The sequence below is a fragment of the Bufo bufo genome, chromosome 5 (genome assembly GCF_905171765.1).
Source record: "Bufo bufo chromosome 5, aBufBuf1.1, whole genome shotgun sequence".
NCBI lineage: Eukaryota > Metazoa > Chordata > Amphibia > Anura > Bufonidae > Bufo > Bufo bufo.
In genome coordinates this window covers 129,265,425-129,286,520 of record NC_053393.1, presented here as the reverse complement: position 1 = coordinate 129,286,520, position 21,096 = coordinate 129,265,425, and the positions used below count along the sequence as shown (strand labels likewise).

The 21,096-nt window shown below is 40.1% G+C and overlaps 1 protein-coding gene across 2 annotated transcripts in view; it reads right to left on the bottom strand.

Moving 5' to 3' along the window:
- PLAG1 (PLAG1 zinc finger) overlaps positions 1 to 21,096 on the bottom strand; it is a 44,862-nt gene that overhangs the window by 23,246 nt on the left and 520 nt on the right. The window lies entirely within an intron of this gene.

Genomic DNA, 21,096 nt, shown 5'->3' with positions numbered 1-21,096 from the left:
TAATGGGCTTCAGATTAATTCTTGTTTTTACTACCCATTTGAAGAGATGACTGTATACTGTTTAATAGGATACCTTTGACTGAAACTGGTGGTGACCATCATCCACCAGCATGGAATTTTAAATGATTTTAAGGTGTCCAATTGTGTCAGTATTAAGTATACAATACAATGAAGGAGTATTGTAGATCTAACGGAAGGAAGTTCCTGACCTAGAAAATCTAGTTTCATGACAGGTCATAATTATGGATACACTTCTCCCTTCAAAACAAGCGTTTTTGGACAAGAATAGTCATTTCTAGTGATAGGAGTGAGAAAAATACAGATTACACACGGAAGGTATCCATATTTTGCGGATCCATGCGAATCTGGTCTTGTGCACGAGTCCTAAAGGGAATCTCACCAGGAAATTCACTGTTCCAGCTTGAACGTGCTGTGGATAACTAAGAGCCTTAGGCCTCTTTCACACGGGCGAGATTTCCGCACGGGTGCAATGCGTGAGGTGAACGCATTGCACCCACACTGAATACCGACCCATTCATTTCTATGGGGCTGTTCACATGAGCGGTGAGTTTCACGCATCACTTGTGCGTTGCGTGAAAATCGCAGCATGCTCTATATTCTGCGTTTTTCACGCAACGCAGGCCCCATAGAAGTTAATGGGGTTGCGTGAAAATCGCAAGCATCCGCAAGCAAGTGCGGATGTGGTGCGATTTTCGCGCATGGTTGCTAGGAGATGATCGGGATGGGGACCGGATCATTATTATTTTCCCTTATAACATGGTTATAATAAGGAAAAATAATAGCATTCTTAATACAGAATGCTTAGTAAAATAGGGCTGGAGGGGTTAAAAAATTAAAAATAATTTAACTCACCTTAATCCACTTGTTCGCGCAGCCCGGCATCTCTTTTGTCTTCAGGACCTGGGTAAAGGACCTTTGACGACATCAGTGCGCTCATCACATGGTCCATCACCATGGTGATGGATCATGTGATTGACCATATGAGGAGCGCAGTGACGTTACCACAGGTTCTTTTCCTCAAAGAAGAGGAGAAGAGATGCCGGCTGCGCGAACAAGTGGATTAAGGGGAGTTAAATTATTTTTTTAACCCCTCCAGCCCTTTTGTACTAAGCATTCTGTATTAAGAATGCTATTATTTTCCCTTATAACCATGTTATAAGGGAAAATAATTACATCTACACAACCTTGAACCCAAACTTGAACTTCAGAGAAGTTTGGGTCTGGGTACCACATTCAGTTTTTTTTTTATCACGTGCGTGCAAAACGCATTGCACATGCGCGATAAAAATTGAACAACGGAACGCAATTGCGTACCTACTCACGCTGGTTTGCCGCAATGCACCCGGGACGCATCCTGAGCCAAAACGTGACGCCCGTGTGAGAGAGGCCTTACTGTGCCATCCAGTTACATTGCGACCCATTGAAAAAGGTCCAGAGCGAACAGAAACATCTGAATTCTCTGTAGCATTAATCTAACTGGCGAATACAATATGGGACATCATCCCAATTCCTCTGTTATTTACACAGCACACTGGGATATTTAATTCACACCACGGTCTTTATGGACACTTGTTTTTCACAATAAATTTAGCATAACAAACATTTCCTTGAGTGTGCTGGGGACTTTTTCTAAGATTATTTGGGAATTGCCATTTCCACTGGCACCTGAGTTATATATTTTGGAGATTATTGCACATCTTCTCTTTTTTTCTTACATTCTGTAGTTTCATCACAGGTCATAGTCATGGATACAATTCTTCCTTCAAAATGAGGGTTTTTGGACAAGAATAGTAATTTCTAGTGATGGGAGTGAGAAAAAAAAATACAGATTGCACAGCGAAGGTTGGTGCAAAGTGATCGCACACATTGGTGCGAAGTGGTCTACATAAGCTGCACAAAGAAGCGATTTCTTAAAATCTCATCCACTTTGCTAGCACTGGGAAATGCTGTGGATTTGCTAGACGAAACTACACGATGGCCAATCAGCGGAGTATCTGCCACCCATAAAGAGGTGATTAGTGAATATAGAAAAAGGCTTCCAGCCCACCACCAACAGATTATAAATAGCAGCATAGAAAGAAGAAATTCTTCAGCACTAAACTTACAAGGAGTTATCCAAGACTATAAAATGCACCCCATATGCCCGGGTCTCAAAATGAATTTACGTACCTGGCTCCCCACGCCGCTCCTGGTCCCCGCCCCGCCACTGCTGCTTCTCACCGTGCGCAGATGAAAACCGCTGGTGTCGGGAGGGGTGGGTGGGAGAGAAGCCAATGGCAGGCGGGGACGGGGGGTGGGTATCAGCCTCCCTAGCATCACAGGTGACACTATTGGCTGCTCTTCCCGCCGACACAGGATGTTTTCATCTGCGCACGGAGAGAAGCAGCAGCGGCCATGCGGGAGCCAGGTAAGTATATTCATTGTGAGGGGCCCGGGTAAATTGGGGGGGGGGGGTGCATTTTATAGTCTTGGATAACCCCTTTTAAAAATCTTCAGAATTTTTACTGCAACTTATTTCTGGACCTTAGCTTTTTTTTTTTTTTAAAAAAAAAAAAAAAAAAAAAAAAAAAAAAGAGAATGTACAGAACTTTTACCATAATGCCGGTCCTTATGAAATGGGTTATACAGCTTTGCAAAATGTATGGCCTACCAGTATTAGATTGTCGTGGGTCCAACTCACGACTCCTCTTCCGATCTGCTCTTCAAAAGGGCCTTGTGCGAGCATCAAGTCACTGTTTATATACAGTATCCTTCTTGCTCCGCATCCCAGGACAGAAAGTAAAATACAACATGTTGCCGTTTGCTATCCGGTCTGGGAACGCAACTAAACAAAACGAAATGCATTTTGGAGTTTTCCGTTCTGTCCCCATTGACAATGAAAGGCGACAAAACGAAGGCTTTTTTCGGGTATTGAGCCCCTATGACGGATCTCAATACTGGAAAACTTAAACACTAGTGTAAAAGTAGCCCAAGACATGCTCGGCGGGTTAGGTGAAGCCATTTGTTGACCCATTTTGATTCACAAGCCACATTCATGTGTCAAACATACATACTATTTGCGCTGAGTTTTCAGACAATCACATTAGTCAACGTGGGCCAATGTTCAGACTCAGAATGCCGTCCTTTTTATTGCAGCGTTATTCCACTCACTCGAATGGGATGAATACAATGGTCCACAGAGTGGCTAACAGCCCTCCTGGATCAGTATGTACACAGATGTCTGTCATTCTGTCAATCATCCTGTATGGGAGGGTAATGACTCTCCCTCCTAGGTGTCCTGTCGGGATTTACTATACTCTTCTAGCTTTCCCACACCTGCCTAAAACCTCGGTGCAGTATTTTACATCCAGTAATGCTGTTTCAGCATCTAAGGCAACCTCAAATGGTGAATTGTCCATTCACTCTACAGGAAGATGTCCCGATGGGATGGTTAGGTTATGAAATCATGAGGCCAGCAGACCGCCAAAACTATACAGTAGCTCGTAATTCTGGGCCTGTGTGCCACTTAAAGGGGTTTCCTGGGATTTTAATATTGATGACCTATCCTCGGGAAAGGTTATCAATATCAGATCAGCGGGGGTCTAAAACCCGGAACCCCCGCCGATCAGGTGGTTGAAGAGAAGATCGTGCTCTGTGCGAATGCAGCCCTCCCTTCATTGTTTACCTGCTCGCCGTCGACATTGCAGCGGTGAGCAGGTGTAATTACAAGTCGCCCCGTTCACTTCAATGAGACGGCCCTTTCCTATTCAAGTGTATAGGAACAAGCCGTCCCATAGAAGAAGTGAATGGGATGGCTTGTAATTAACACCAGTTCTCCACTGCAATGTCGACGACGAGCAGGTAATCAATGAAGGAAAGGCTACACTCGCACACTTATCCCAGGTGATCAGCAGGGATGGGGTCGACGGACTCCCTCCTATCTGATATTGATGACCTATCCTTAGGACCGGTCATCAATATTAGGATTCCCGGAAAACCGCTTTAAGGCACATAAGCCAGTACACTGTGTGGCATCACAAGTACTGTTCCTCTCCCCTACAGAAATTAAGCTTGTTGAATAAAATTCTGGATGGAGGCTTCTTCCTGTATTGTTGGACTGCAGACCTGGGTCTCCACGGTGGTCACCAAGTAGCTTTGGACGATTTACTTCACAATAGGCATTATATTTGGTGTGTGTCAGTTTTTCTAGCTTGAAGTGTGACCTTTGGGCAATCTTAGACTGCTGCCGTGGGGTGGGGCTGTCAGTTATGTGCAATATAAACATACTGAACTGCCGGTGAAGAGTGAATGATGTCACCTGTGGCTTTCAAACTAAGTAAAAAAATATTTTTAAAAAAAAAGGTACATTTATGTCATGAGTTGCTATGCAGTAATGGACGGGAATAGGGACGGCCCCATAGAAGTGAATCGATACTCGGCTATTTTCAGAAGTCCCATAGAAATTAATGGAAAGCGCACCACTGCATGGCCACCCAGGGCCGTTGCTAGGGTCTCAAAAGATCCGGGGCCCAAGCCCCAATACATCTGTGCCATATTCTCAAAGTATCTGCCCTAAAAACACACACACACACACACACACACACACACACACACACACGCGCGCTCGCCCTAGGACTAAAGACATATTTAGCTTGCTGCATGGACACTAACATACAGCACTATATACCTCTCACATCCAGTACCTCCCAGGTGATGTCTCCTCTGATGTAGACGTTTTCTTTCCCCATGTTCTCCATTCGAGCCAGACAGCCTCTTTCAACTGCATCTAGTCTCTGCAGAGTTTACCAAACAGTCATCTTAGGTTCCTCACTTTAAAATCATCCTCCCCACCCTGCTACCCCAACAGTATTATCCTGGTGCTGCCCAGAATACTGTGCTCCCCAATGCCCCTAAATACTATACCACAGAAATTATACTGCTATACAGATTAGTCCACCTATAGTAATATAAAAGTCCTACTTATAGCAATAATTCCCTCCCAGAGTGCCCTTCTTAGTAATACTGACCCCTACCATGCCCCCAATAATGATACTACTCCCCAAGAGTGCCTTTGTTAGTGATAGTGCCCTCCATATTGTGCCCAATAATAATGGCCACCATAGTGCACCCAGCAGTAATAGGGCTCTCTATAATATTAATAAGACCCCCTGTAGTACTTATCCACCATTATAGTGTCCCCAGTAGTTATAATGTTGGGGGAACCACAGGAGGGCATCTCTGCACGTGAATGATTTGCCACACACTTATACATGTTATTTGTATTCTTGTAGTTTGTACAAGTATTAAGCATAGCGTAGCATGTACTATAACATTACATTAACACTGAAGCACATGCTAAAATGTCTGCCTGTACATGAGATTACATGAATAGGCATGTCTGCTGGGCAGAACATACAATGTCCCCTTTAAGACCCCCAGTGGTTACTGTCCAATGCCCCTATAGTGCCCCTGTAGTTATAGTGCTCCCCTGTACAGTCGTGGCCAAAAGTTTTGAGAATGAAACAAATATTAGTTTTCACAAAGTTTTCTGCTAAACTGCTTCTAGATCTTTGTTTCAGTTGTTTCTGTGATGTAGTAAAATATAATTACACGCACTTCATACGTTTCAAAGGCTTTTATCGACAATTACAGGACATTTATGCAAAGAGTCAGTATTTGCAGTGTTGGTTGGCCCTTCTTTTTCAGGACCTCTGCAATTCGACTGGGCATGCTCTCAATCAACTTCTGGGCCAATTCCTGATCGATAGCAACCCATTCTTTCATAATCACATCTTGGAGTTTGTCAGAATTAGTGGGTTTTAGTTTGTCCACAAGTTCTCAATGGGATTAAGATCTGGGGAGTTTCCAGGCCATGGACCCAAAATGTCAACGTTTTGGTCCCCGAGCCACTTAGTTATCACTTTTGCCTTATGGCACGGTGCTCAATCGTGCTGGAAAATGCATTGTTCTTCACCAAACCGTTGTTGAATTGTTTGAAGAAGTTGCTGTTGGAGGGTGTTTTGGTACCATTCTTTATTCATGGCTGTGTTTTTGGGCAAAATTGTGAGTGAGCCTACTCCCTTGGATGAGAAGCAACCCCACACATGAATGGTCTCAGGATGCTTTACTGTTGGCATGACACAGGACTGATGGACAAGCCTTTTTCCAGATGCCCCAAACAATCGGAAAGAGGAATCATCGGAGAATATGACTTTGCCCCAGTCCTCAGCAGTCCATTCACCATACTTTCTGCAGATGATCAATCTGTCCCTGATGTTTTTTTTGGAGAGAAGTGGCTTCTTTGCTGCCCTTCTTGACACCAGGCCATCTTCCAAAAGTCTTCGCCTCAGTGTGCATGCAGATGTGCTCACACCTGCCTGCTGCCATTCCTGAGCAAGCTCTGCACTGGTGGCTCTCCGATCCCGCAGCTGAATCCTCTTTAGGAGACGATCCTGGCGCTTGCTGGACTTTCTTGGACGCCCTGAAGCCTTCTTAACAAGAATTGAACCTCTTTCCTTGAAGTTCTTGATGATCCTATAAATTGTTGATTGAGGTGCAATCTTAGTAGCCACAATATCCTTGCCTGTGAAGCCATTTTTATGCAACGCAATGATGGCTGCACGCGTTTCTTTGCAGGTCACCATGGTTAACAATGGAAGAACAATGATTTCAAGCATCACCCTCCTTTTAACATGTCAAGTCTGCCATTTTAACCCAATCAGCCTGACATAATGATCTCCAGCCTTGTGCTCGTCAACAGTCTCACCAGAGTTAACAAGACGATTACTGAAACGATCTCAGCAGGTCCTTTAATGACAGCAATGAAATGCAGTGGAAAAGGTTTTTTTGGATGAAGTTAATTTTCATGGCAAAGAAGGACTATGCAATTCATCTGATCACTCTTCATAACATTCTGGAGTATATGCAAATTGCTATTATAAAAACTTAAGCAGCAACTTTTCCAATATTTATGTAATTCTCAAAACTTTTGGCCACGACTGTAGTGCCCCAGTAGTTTAATGCCCTCCTGTGGTGCCGCCAATAGGTATAATACCCTCCTGTACTGCCCTAGCAGTAAGAAGGCCCTCCTGTGGTGCCTCTATATGAATAATGCTCTCCTGCAGTGCCCCAGTACTAATAATGCCCCAATGGATATAATATCCTTCTGTAGTGCACCAGTAGTAATAAGGCCCTCCTGTGGTGCCCCAATTAGGTATAATACCCTCCTGTAGTGCCCCAGTAGTAATAAGGCTTTTCTGTGGTGCCCCGTATAGGTATAATACCCTCCTGTAGTGTCTTGGTAGTAATAAGGCCTTCCTGCGGTGCCCCAAATAGATATATCCTTTTACAGTGCCCCAGTAGTAAGTCTCTCCTGTTCTTACCCCAATAGGTATAATATCCTCCTATAGTGCCCAAGTAGTTATAACTATAAGGGTAACCACAGGAGGGCCTTATAACTACTTGGGCACTATAGGAGGATATTATACCTATTGTGGTCAGAACAGGAGAGACTTACTACTGGGGCACTGTAGGAGGATATATCTATTTGGGGCACCGCAGGAAGGCCTTATTACTACCAAGACACTACAGGAGGGTATTATAACTATAAGGGTACCCACAGGAGGTCCTTATAATACCCTCCTATAGTGCCCCAGAAGGTATAATGCCCCCTGTAGTTCCAGCAATACTTATAGTGCCCCCCAACAGTTATAACGGCCTCCACATAGTGCCCCCATGTAAAATGACCTCTTCAGTGTCCCCAGTACTTGCAAAGGCCCCTGTAGTTATAACTAATCTTTCAGTGGCTCCAGCAGGTATAATGTGTGTATATATATATATATATATATATATATATATATTTTTTTTTTATTATTTTTTTTTTACACACACACACATACATACACTCACCCGACTTCCCACCGCCGGAGGTCCAACTTGCAGGCTTCTGGATTCAGATAGGCATGTTGAAGTCACCGCGCCATCTGTGTCTTGGCTCAGGCGTGCGCGATGACCCCATCACACCGCCTGAGACCCGGCACAGGCAGTTGCTTGGCAACCGCCCATGCCTTTCTACAAGCAAGCGGCCACAGTAATTCAACTATCGCCGTCCTTAGGTCAGCGAGGCAGTTGTATAGCTACCAGCCGTAACAGTTGGGGCCCTGGACAAAACATCAGGGGCTCAAGCCTCAAATGTTTTGACCTAGCGACGCCCCTGCGGCCACCGCTCCATTCACTTCTATGGAGCTTAGGGAAATAGCTGAGCCACCGCTGGGCTTTTTTGGCAGTCCCATAGAAATAAATGAAGGTGGCCACGCATTCGCGGTCCACTATCCTTCTCTTTGTGGGCTATGTTTTAGAGAAAAGTGCAGGTCCCAGAAGTGGGACCCGCATCTATCAGATGTTAGGTGCATATCGTAGCAATATGCCCCTAATGTATGAGATGACACAACCCCTTTAAGTTCACATTTCACCCATGCTGCTCCATAATATGCAGAAAAAAAAAAAAAAGTTATTCCAATACCGCTTTAAATAAAATAAAAACTCAATGCTTTTACATGAATAATATACTACATTTCAGGTAGTATAAAACAAGTCACAACGTAGTCTAATTTTATGTCCACAAATCATTGATGTGTCTAACTTTTTTTAATATCATTATAACTCATAATTGACATTTTGTAACATTTAGCATGTCTGGCAATTGCTTCCTATGTATAAATTTTTGGCTAGAAATGACCTTACATTTTTGTGCACTTTTGCCCCTTCTATCCCATAGGCCACCTTGATTAACGTGGTACATATAGCTGTGCATGCTCCTCCTCTCATCAGGCGCTGGATGCACACAGAGGTAACTAGGAGCAGCACACTATATGTGCAGGGTCTGCTCTCCTGAATGTAGTTGCCGATACAGCATAGGTAGGTTTAGAGTAGGCCTCGTCTGACTGAGACCACCTTGGCGCGGGTAGGCGGGCACAGATGTATTTTGATCAAAATATATTGGCTGAGAGTCTCAGATTTTATCATATCAGAGTGAGGGCTTAGTCCATATATAATGTTTGCATCTATTGTATTTTTTAGAAATTACCTTAGTCATTCACCTCTCACCCCATTAACACGTTCTATACAACGAGGATATTACCCTCCATGGAAGATAAACGGTGAGAAGCGGCACCCTGTTGCCGCTTTTAAGATACCCAATCCTATAGCCACGTTTTCAAAAGTCCTACCATGGGAAGGCATAATTTAAAAGGGTAAGGAGATTTTTAGCACTCTTACGAAAGCAGGAAAACCCTATTTAGGGACAATTATACTTATTACATTTTGTGGCAACCAGAGAAGTGGTGACCATCAGCTATACAAGTAAAAGAGTAAAAGGATATCTAGCCTTGAAGCAGGACTCACCAGTGCTAGAGGAGGCTTATGTTTTGACCAAATTCAATTATTTCATTTTTTCTTTTTTTAAAACCACCAAAGCTCTATTTATCCTAATCATTTTCACTTATAAACACATTTTCAGCATAATCACTTTTTAATCTAAACCCGATGAACCATTTTTATACATTTAATCAGCTGAATTAGAGGCAAAAATGGAACGGAACAAAGACAACTACGCGTTAATGCATTCTAATAGCAATAACTGTATTAAGCAATACCAAAAAAACTTTTTAATACATCACATAAATCTAGATCAGCAGAGCAAGCACGCCTTGAGCAATGCGGCTTCAAATGTTTTAAACACTTTACATCAGTAGCATTGTCAGATAAAGCCTGGCATCTCAGTCCTCTACCTAGAAGAGAACGCTAACCAGACATCTAAACAGCTGATCTAGAACTAAACATATATTAAATCTGTGTTACAGCAGAAATGCATGCGCGCAGCTGTCCTGACAACCTGTGCCTCTAGACGCCATCTTGAGCTTTGACTGATCATACCACTGGATGGTTTGCCAGACCAGATTTTAATAGTATTACCTCATAAAAAATAATAATAAAAAAAAAAAGTTTGGGATGTTTTACGCCTGTGTTTCTTATGGTACTGATACCAGTTACAGATGTTAGCTGAAAGTCTATGTATATGAAATGCAGGACACAAACTTTTTTTTTTTTGCTACAGGTGGACTTATCTATAAAAAGGGAAAAATGCCATAAAAAAAATGCTAGTGGGCAAATCGTTTTAAATATAATAATAAAAAAAAAATATTAAAAGCAAGAAAAAAAAAAAAAAAAAAAAAAGTACGTACTTTTATTTTTTTAACCAGTAAAAATTCCTGTGTGTGGGGACCCCGATACATTTGGGAGAAGTCCTACTGAGCTTATAACAATGCAAATTTCTAGGTCATCAAGAAAATGCTGGACAAGTGCTGTATTGGTAGGTGGCCAGGATATCTCAAAGACAGCTGAACAGGATATTAAAGACTTCACACCAGAAGACAATGAGAAGATGTCTACTTTCCAGCATGAATCTTATTTTAGTGTGTTGTATTATCTGAACAGGTACCAGAAACAGTTTTGAGGTTGGTATAACATTACTTCTCCTTATTTAAAAAGGGACTGTACCTATGACAGAAGCCAAACTCTCAAACTGTAAAAGGAGTAGGTGCTAGTTGTGGACCTTGCTGTCAAAGAACAATTCACATACAAGAGAAAAAAAAAATATTAACGAAAGAGCACATTTTACTGCAAAATGCTTAATCTGTTTACTCCATCTCCGTTTCACGATAATAACATTATAACGGTAGCAAGTGCTGAGAACATGCACAGTACTCACTTCTGAGATGCCATACCGCCACCTTCCTAGCACTTCAAAAACCTATTGCCCCATAGCCTCTTTACTACATAGCCAAGCCTGAAGGACCATTAGGCCTTAAATGTCACTACCGGCTACTATTATTATACTGTTACGATCATGAAACTCTGACGGAATAAATAGATTACGTTTTTTGCAGCAAAAAGTCTGGAATACCATTTCAGTTTCCTCTTTGTGCTTGTACTTTGAATGTCAAATGAAAAATGCAGCGGAAAATATTTCACCAAAACATGCAAATCATGAGATAGCAGCAATTTTCTAAGTGTATTGGCTTCCTGGTTCTTATTATTTGTCCAGTCCTTCTCTAGAGGCATGTGTGGAGTGGGGAACAGAAGGCATGATAGGCTAATATAACATGAAGCGTGTTCAGTCCAGGAAACATGCTCTGCCGGATGGGACACCTTTCCTCTGACCACGACCCTACTGTATAGTATTCACATAATGTCGTGAGTACAATAAAGAAAACCCATGGTCAGGCAGGAACTGATAGCATCTTAAGGGCAGTGTTTGGTCCAAGAAATACAGCCATCACACAGAACATGTTTCCTGGACCGAACATGCTCAAATGAAATTAGCCTTAGGATCCCAAAACCCATTAATGATATGTGAATGATTGAAGTGATCAGATGACAAAAAGGGTGCTGAAGCATGGCACTGCTATGGGTCCATTTAGCCTAGGTTTTCAACTTCTTGAACAAAGCAAAATCTATAACTAGAAGAGGACTAATGTCCATACATACGGGAAAGCTGTAATAGACGTTAACCATAAGAAAACCTGACTTTCTCTTGTAATCAGCACTTGGCATGGTATTGCATGTTTCTGTCTCTATAGGACATGACCACTTACAGGAGGGGTAACCATTGTCACAAGAGCTGATCAGGCAGAAAAAGGATTGAGAAGAATCTATTCACTCATCTCTTAACTAAGAAAATTTATTAGGAATTTCCCAAAAACGTCAACTTCCAACAAACTTTTTGGTATTCCTCCCACATGAATCCACAAAATGGCAACCGCTATTTCACAGGTCAAAAGAAGGCATCTGCCACCAAAAAGAAATTAATTTTTGGACCGACAGTGCAGTTTGTTATCACCCGATACCATCAGTTTACCCACAGTAATAGATGTCACTGTCACTTTGACATTACTAATGCTGTCTTGGTAGTAAAGCGCCTAAAAAGGGGTTGGGTACAGTCCTAGGGGACCCCAGTGTTATACCTAAATTTTTGGAGCAATTGGGGCTCTTTATTTGGAGCAAATTGAATCGGACAGCCGATTCCACCACATCAGACACAAATCAAATTTTGCGAAACTCACTGATCTAATTATTCAATTATTTCATGTCAGATTATGCACCTGCAATAACCTAAATAAAATGTATTAGGATGCAACCAAGCACAGTTAATATCCAGCACCCAGAGGTGCAGACAACAAAAAGCACAACATAGCAATAAAAAATAAAAAAAAAAATACTAATATACTACATGGATGGATTAGGCAGATTCAAAAAGGTATTGTCTACAGTACATAAAGAAACCATTCATACTTCACAGTGCAAGATGCAAATATGATAAATCTGGAATATCCCTGACATGTCACTGACATTACTAATGCTGTCCTGGTGGTAGAGAGCTTGAAAGGGGTTGGATACAGTCCTAGGGGACCCCAGTGTTATACGTAACTTTTTAGGGCAATTGGAGCTCTTTATTTGGAGCAAATTGAATCGGACAGCCGATTCCACCGAATCAAAATTTTGGGAAACTCGCTGATCTCTAATTATGAGCAGTTAGTCAATTATTTCATATGTCAGATTAGGCGCTGTACCTAAACACATGACTTGTCCTATTGGTGACACTTGTGTCTATAGGTTGAGTTTCAAGGAGTTCCTTAGTCCTGAGCATTATATAGTCATAAACCTGTGACCAAATAGCATGCGCTTGCCACAGACTTACTGTAAGACTCCAAATCTGCTTTCTTCTTACATCATACCTTTCTTTCTACCTTCATAACTGCCTTCTAATACAATGACCGTTTACAGTGTCTTCATTTTACAATTTTTAGTTTTTAACTTTTTAAAAATGGTCTCCAGACCCTACAGAGCAGTTGTTTAGGTAATCCCCAATAGGGCAGGAATCAATAGCTCAATGAATACTTGAACAAATTAGTAAAACCTCCCTTAGCCCTCATAAAACACAAAACAAAGACTTTAACTGAAGAGTCAGTAGGTGATGAGCCCATCCGGACAAGTGTCCTCAGCAATAAAGATTTTTCATAGAGTAGCAAGACCTTTAGTAAAGTTTATAGGTAATTGCAGAAAATTGCAACCCTTCTTGCCATGCGTCCGAACAAAGTAGTAGGATGTAGATACAAATGGCAATCGTGAGTTTGTTAGAGGCACACGAAACAATGTGTACTGTCAGTAACAAAACTGCAATGTATAAGAGACTGGGTATAGCCAGGAAGTGGAATAAATTACAGAAAACAAATCATATACTCTGAAAAATTAAAACCCAGCTCCTGTCAAGGTCAGATTTGAGGGAACAGATTTTTCTAAGCTATTTGCAGCTCAATGTAATAACTCCTGACTGTTGAACTAGCTTTGTCCCCATGGAGGTTCCTAATCATTCTTTAGCTATTGTACACTTAAAAGAACTGATTATTAAGGATCAAAGTGTATTCTAGTAAATCAAGTGCCAGGATCTTCTACAACTGAGAAGAGCAACACAAAGGTGACACTAGAGTACACCTCCTTGTAGGAGCTTCTAGAGAAGTTCTGTATGCAGTAATCAATAGAAAACTAGAAGGTTTTGTTATAGGCGCATGTAATTAACTTGGACCAATGTTCAAGAATGAGGATATGCAAGTGGTCATCATATTACTTAGAATTAAATTTTGAATCGCAAAGTGTTCTAAATAAAAGCAAATAATGTGTAAATTCTATACAGACTATTGGTTATTAGGAAAAGAGGTATGATTCCAGACAAGTATTTACTCTGTCCCACCAAATATGTACATTCTCAACAGTCACAATTCTTTTATTTAAAACATTTAGGGGGACATTTAACAAAATCTTTTATGCCAGTTAGGTTGTCAGTAGATCACTTATGTCACATTTATGATGTGCAACTTTTTAACATGTCGCAAAAAAAAGTTGCATCCAGTCGCAACTTTACGCCAGGTAACCCCAAGACATGCTTTCATTGAAATAGGTGCAACATTACACTTGTTTGTTTATAAAATTTGGTCCATGTGCCAAGTTCATAAATTTGTCACAAGTTAGCCTAGAAACTCCAATCTTAAAACGAACTTCAAATACACCGACGATAAATCCCCCACCCTTTATTATATTTGCTATTGTGATCATCGACTTGTACGATAATAGCAATCCCTAGTATCTCCTTTGTTTTATTTTAGAATAATTCATCGGTCATTAATATTGAAAAAAGGAATTGATCCCTTAGATATGGGGGTCATATGGGCCTATTCCCTTACTTAATACAGATATTAAGCTTCTCTCAAGAATTCTGGCTACAAGGCTATCCAAGGTTATTACATCAGATATACATCTTGATCAAAATGGATTTATTCCCAATAAAGGTACTCCTTATAATTTGCATCGTCGTCTTTAAGATGGTGATACTATCCCAACTCCTCTATATTCTTAGGAACTCTCCAATGTGAATTGAGGATAAGTTTTTAAGTTAATTGAGAGAATTATTAATGATCTACTGTGGGGAAGAAAGTGTGTGAGGCTAAAATTGGAATACCTTTATAAGCCAATTTAACAGGGAGGGTTGAACCTTCCCTATTTTAAGGGTTATTTCATAGCTTCACAGCTTTGGCTTTATAATCACTGGGAAGATTGCTGAGTAGATCCACTTATGATAATATATTTACATTACTAGAGTCTGGTCAATTATTTTGGGAAACTCAGTCAAACAGGATTATAGGGAATCTAGGAAACTATTTAGCAAGACGTGGAGCACTGTTAGAGGTTGGTTGGGGATAAAGGGATCTCTCCAATGTACATCTCTTTGGAATAATTATCATCTACAGGAGTTGGATGACTTCGCTGAAGATAAATTCTGGCAGAAAAACAATATTCTATGTTGCACAAGTGGTGAATAATGGAGATTTTCCTTTTTTGGAGTTGACACAAAGAGCACATAAATAATCTATCTTGGTTTAGATAATAACAGTTACGTTCGGCACTTTCTAGTGTAAAGGGGAGATTTTTATTACAGATAGATACACTTTTGAATGATTTAATGGGTAAGCTGGGGCAGAAGTTTAAAATTTCTCAACTTTATAAAATTGATTCTTGGAGCACTATTTAATATACGTTCCCCTGGACAAAAGGCTTGGGAATCTTCTTTAAGGATCCAACCAGATGATTGGGGGAAAATGATCACTAATTTAAGGTTAGAGTCACATAATTTTAATCATGTTTTGGTTCAATTTAATATTATACACAGATTATATGTCACACCAGTATGGCTTAATAAATGTGGATTGAGAAGGATGGCCAATTGCCCACGGTGTGATTCACTTGGTGCTGACTATTTGCACATGTTTTGGTTATGTACACAACTAACAGAATATTGGGAGTCAATAGCTAAAATTATTACCCAAAAACTGAATATAGTGATTCCATATACGGTGGAATGTTGGATCCTGGGAGATATTCCTGAATTATTTGTGATAAGTATAGGAGATTCCTTTTGATCAAAATACTCTTTTTGGCAAGACTCTTAACGCAAGTTTGGTTTTCACCAAATACTCCTAGTGTGTATATGTGGTTGAATCTGGTCAACAAGATTAAAAACTATGAAATATATATATATATATATATACAAACAAAATATTGGAGGAGAAATGGAATAAGGTATGGGGGATTTGGAAACCTTAAATTCCCTGCCTTCACATCACCGTTATCCCTACTCCATCTTGTTTCACGGACGAGATAGGAGAAACATCACAAAAAAGGAAGGGTGGGGGAAGCATAGGGGTTAAAATGAGAAAATAAGGATGAAGACTAAATTGTATAGTAAATAAATTTGTATGTTCTTTTTCTTTCTTCTCAATAAAAAAAAATTTAAGAGAAAAAAGATATAATAAAATTTTTAATATATCTTGTAAAAATAAAAAATAACTAAAATCGGTATCAGTTTCTGATTAGCAACCAGTGTAAAAGTTTTAGCTACATGACTTCCAACAGAAACAAAACCACATACTAAAAGGGTATAATACAGAAAAGTAATTGTATAATTTCTTTCTATGTAAGTAGCATCATGTAGTATTGTAAAGTTCTTACATCATTTTTAAGAATTTCAGCATTTTGCAAATTTATATTCCTACTTCTCCACATTGATCACCCACTACAGATGCATATCCATTTTCAAAACAAATCCATGCTTTGCACAACAGTTTATGGATTTACTATTATGGGCACCATATGCAAACTTTCAGGATCTCCACGTGAAACTACTACTCTGCTTGGGTTCCCTTGCAAGGTCTTGGCATCCACTGCAAAAAGGATGGAAATAAAGCCATAAAACCCACTTTATTTTACGACAAAACATTCTTATCAATAACAAAGCCGCCCAAGAGGACCTTCTATTCTTGATTATGCATCTGAACAAACTATTTTACTTGCATATATTGTATTTTTAGACTTAAAATTATAGTGAAGATGCTTTTTTCTGCCAGAGGAAATAATTTTCACCATTTCACATAGAGGCACAGTCAAAATTGTATTTGTTTTCCACACTAAATATGGGCACTTTATCAGCCCTCCCATTGAGTGCACTTGAATGCTGTAACATTCTCAAGGTAAAGCAGGAACAGAAAGATAGAACATATCTATATATTTTCCAAATGTGTCATCCTAACACAAATATGTTCTCTGTTGGATCTTGCCTAGAGAGAGACACTTGTACTTCAGTAATTATCTGTCTTTTAATCGCTTGCACCTGCAATAATCTAAACAAATCTATAGGATGCAACCATGATCGCAAATATCCAGCACCCAGAGGCATAGACAATAACAAAAGGACACTGTCTAAATAACAAAAAGCGCAATACAGCAATAAAAAATACTAATATACTACATGGAATATCTACAGGCTACATTAACTTAGATGGATTAGGCAGATTCAAAAGGTATTGTCTACAGCGCACATAGAATAGTTACCTTTTTCTTTTTACTTCACAGTATAAGACGCAAATATAATAAATCTGGAATATCCCTAACATGTCACTGACATTACTAATGCTGTCCTGGTGGTAAAGAGCTTGAAAGGGGTTGGATACAGTCCTAGGGGACACCAGTGTTATACCTAACTTTTCTGGGCAATTGGGGTTCTTTATTTAGGGCAAATTGAATCGGACAGCCGATTCCACTGAATCAGACCCAAAATTAAATTTTGGGAAACTTACTGATATCCAATTATGAGCAGTTATTCAATTATTTCATGTCATATTAGGCGCTGTACCTAAACATATGACTTGTCCTATTGGTGACACTTATGTCTAGAAGTTTTCCTTAGTCCTGAGCATTATAGTCATAAACCTGTTAACAAATAGCATGTGCTTGCCACAAACTTACTGTAAATAACAAAAGGACACTGTCTAAATACCAAAAAGCGCAATACAGCAATAAAAAAATACTAATATACTACAATAGTTTATACCAACTCTGATGGATTGGGCAAATTCAAACAGTGCATATAGAATAGTTAACTTTTTATTTTTAATAATACATTCATACTTCACAGTATAGGACGCAAATATAATAAATCTGGAATATCCCTTTACATTAGATTGTAGGTTCTTAAACTCACTGGATCACAGATGACAGAGTGGAATAGACAAGAAATTCTATATATATCATTTAAGAATGAATGATCAATGGTGCACAAGCCACAGAGCTTTTTTACAGGGCAATAAATGATCAAGCGGTCTTCTTTACAAGAATATTTACCTCAATAATTAGATGCTTTACCACAGAATAATGATAGTGTGCGGTAAGCGACTGCTCCATTTATTTGGTTAAATTACTTTAATTAAAATGCAACAAGCAACGGACAATAAGAGACAATTACAAGCTTCACATGCAACACATATCTGGTTTGAAGTCTCTGCTGGAAGACTGAAATACAACTTTACACAAGTACAATGGTGCTGAATCTACTTCCAGTGTATTAGCCCTGAAATTCTCTTCTTCTGCCATGTTTGCAGCAGTATCAGATTGCAATACTCACACCTCTTCCCGATTGGTCTAGGTTGGAGTTCATCTGAATTAGGCAAAGCACCAATGAGAGGGGAACTTACAAGGAATGGGGTTTCCTCAAATGTTGAATGAAAGCAATACACAAGAGCTCAAGGCAAAGAATAACTTGCAGCACATGATAAACTGCATATCCATTATCACAAACCAGGTCTTATTTTTACATATTACATTGTTTAGATACAAATTTATTTAAAAGTCCATAAAGAAATGTTCAAAGATTTAGGCACATTTCTAATTGATTAAGCCAATGAATCGCCTTCTTCAATGTATTATTATACTAATGTGATCCCTTTAGCCATCACATGTAGATTCTTTAAAAATGTCCCTTATAGGTGAATTTGAATATAAGGGATATAAAGATTAAAATGAAAAAATAAAAGTGTACATTCGACAAAAAAAAAAAAAAATCCTATTTGTTTCAACTATAAGCATAGCATAAAGAGAACCCCCCCCCCCCCCCCCCCCCATTCAAAATACATAAACTATCTGATGCAGGTATTAAACCTTTCCATAGGAAGTGGATAAACCATAAACATTTACTCGCAAAGTATCTCAAAACCTACATACACTGCCTAGAATAATGGGAATCATACATGGTTAGAGGATCAAAGATTGCAGATTTCAAAGTGGTCACTGCTGCAGACTATTGTGATCAATTCAAAGTTCTAGAGTATAGACACGATTCTAGATTTCCTTTATGAGTTTCCTACCCAGAAAACCAAAAGGAAATGCATCAACCTCCAGCAAAATAATCTTTATATTTTTTTTTTTATAAAAGCACAAAAACAAATGTATTTTTTTTCTGCAACAATATAAAAACAAAAAGGTTTGCAACAACGTTCTTGATCGGCTATGGTGTCTATAATGTAGGTCGCCTATAAATGGATGGGATTACACTTACTGGAACAGGCCCAACTTTACATGGATATTTAAAACATGTCACTCAGTCAACACAAAGCTCAGAAAAGAGACCCATGTGCACACCACGACTACGCAAAAAAAAAAAAGTTTAAAAACGGCAGAAAAACTCAAAGCAAGATCGTTACACAAACAAAATGACCTTGCAAATAGACTATTCCTTACATAGAAATGGCTGCTATTGTCAGTCCTACGTAGGATGTACAAAATGAGCGGAGCCAGCGTAGTCCGTCACTATAGGCACTGATCACAACGATAAGAATTTTATAGTATTAAAAATGAACAAATCTGTGCCCAGAACTATAATCCCTGGCATCCAACACAGCGCAAGGGCTACTGAATAGCATAATAGACAACAACTAGTGGACTAAAACTATGGAGTCAAGCAACTTTTAGATGATTATGGACTTGACTACTGGGTATAGGTCAGACTCCTTTTTTTGGACAAAAAAAAAAAAAAAAGGTCTAAAAAATAAAGTCCCACTGCTGTTTACATATATAGGAAGTACAATGGATCTGTGATTGAAGTCACCAGGGTAGCACTGCTAACCAATGTCATGGCTCCTAACAGCTACAGGGTCAGATTTCAGCAGTTTTACTTTGAAATATTATAAGCAGCACATCTGACTAGTTTTGCATGCTTTTCTCTAAAACATGGAGGCCATATTCTTCTCATCAGGCTCCCACCACAATACAGCATCCCCCCCCCAAACTGGGCATCCCTCAAGTGGCACCTAATCCATGATTAATGCAACCCCTAAAAATACAAGGACAATAAATAAATAAATAGTCCAATGGAACTTTATTCAGAGTCTATGGAATCATGCTGTGAGCAGGCACAGGGTATGCTGCCCCCTCATTGGGGACACAGAAATCACTGGCATCATTGGAGCACCCAGGTAACTTATCTGGTATGCCACAGCAGCAGATCCCCCACCCCATGTGGGAGCAACATCAGCAACACGCCATCTCCTTGCAGACACAGGAAGGCACAAGCAGCAGAGGATGGTTACAGCAGGTGACATGTAGCAGGGGTAGAACCCTGAAGCAAGATGCCACTTTCAAAGCCTTGCTCACATCAGCTCAGTCCTCCACTATCAAGAGGCCAGGCTGCAGCACAGCAGTGCAATGGCTGAGTGTTTCACAGCAGCAGGGGGGTGGGGGGAGGCAAGAGCTTGCATTGCAAAGATAAGTTTTTTTTGTTTTTATTTTAAGCCTGGAGAAAAGTGACAAGGGAGATAATTTACATCACCTCCAAAACCACTTAAAAAAAGAAAAGAACACACAAAAAACACTTGGGTACAGACTGTAAAGAAGAAAAATAAAAACTAAAAAAAACACCAATAAAAAAAAAAAACAACAGATCCTCAGAGCTAACCAGCAAGCCAATACAGCAACTTGCTGGCCAGGTCAGGAACTTATATAAAGTATGCCAAGAGAGTGAGAGGGGGAAAAAAAAAAGCAAATAAATATTTTTTAAAAAAAAGGAAAAATCTCCAATGACTCCTAAACTACATGGGATCACTCAGGACCCTGATCCATTCACAAAACCACCCACAGAGCCCGACTGGGGGGGTTCTAACTATTTTTGAGGATTTTTTTTTTGGTTTATGCCTCTATTCTCCCTCCATTTTGGTTGTTTATGATACTGACAACAAGCTGTCCCAGTAACCCGTCTCCACCCCCACCCCCCTCTGCCAGAATCCAGGCACAAATCCACTTTCAAGGGGGGGTTATGGGGTATCACTGAAATCAGCGTACCCCCCTCTTATTATACATGAAGGGGGGGGGGGGGGGGGGGGGAGACAACTTTCCTGACCTTAGCTCCACATACCCACTTCCTTACAACAGCATGGAAATAACGCAAGAAGCCGTGGGATCTGGACTGAGACATCACAGGGGGACGGTGGGAGCCCCGGGGTTACTCTGGGGGGAAGTCGGGAGCCTTTGGGGTGAACGGGTGATTTTTGGTGATTTTTTTTTCGCCCGGCTGCTCTCCCTCCCTCCTCTCCCCGCTCTGCTCCTGTCACAATATTAAGTGAAAGAAAGAAAAACGAAAACTTCCCAGCAAACTTTTTTTTT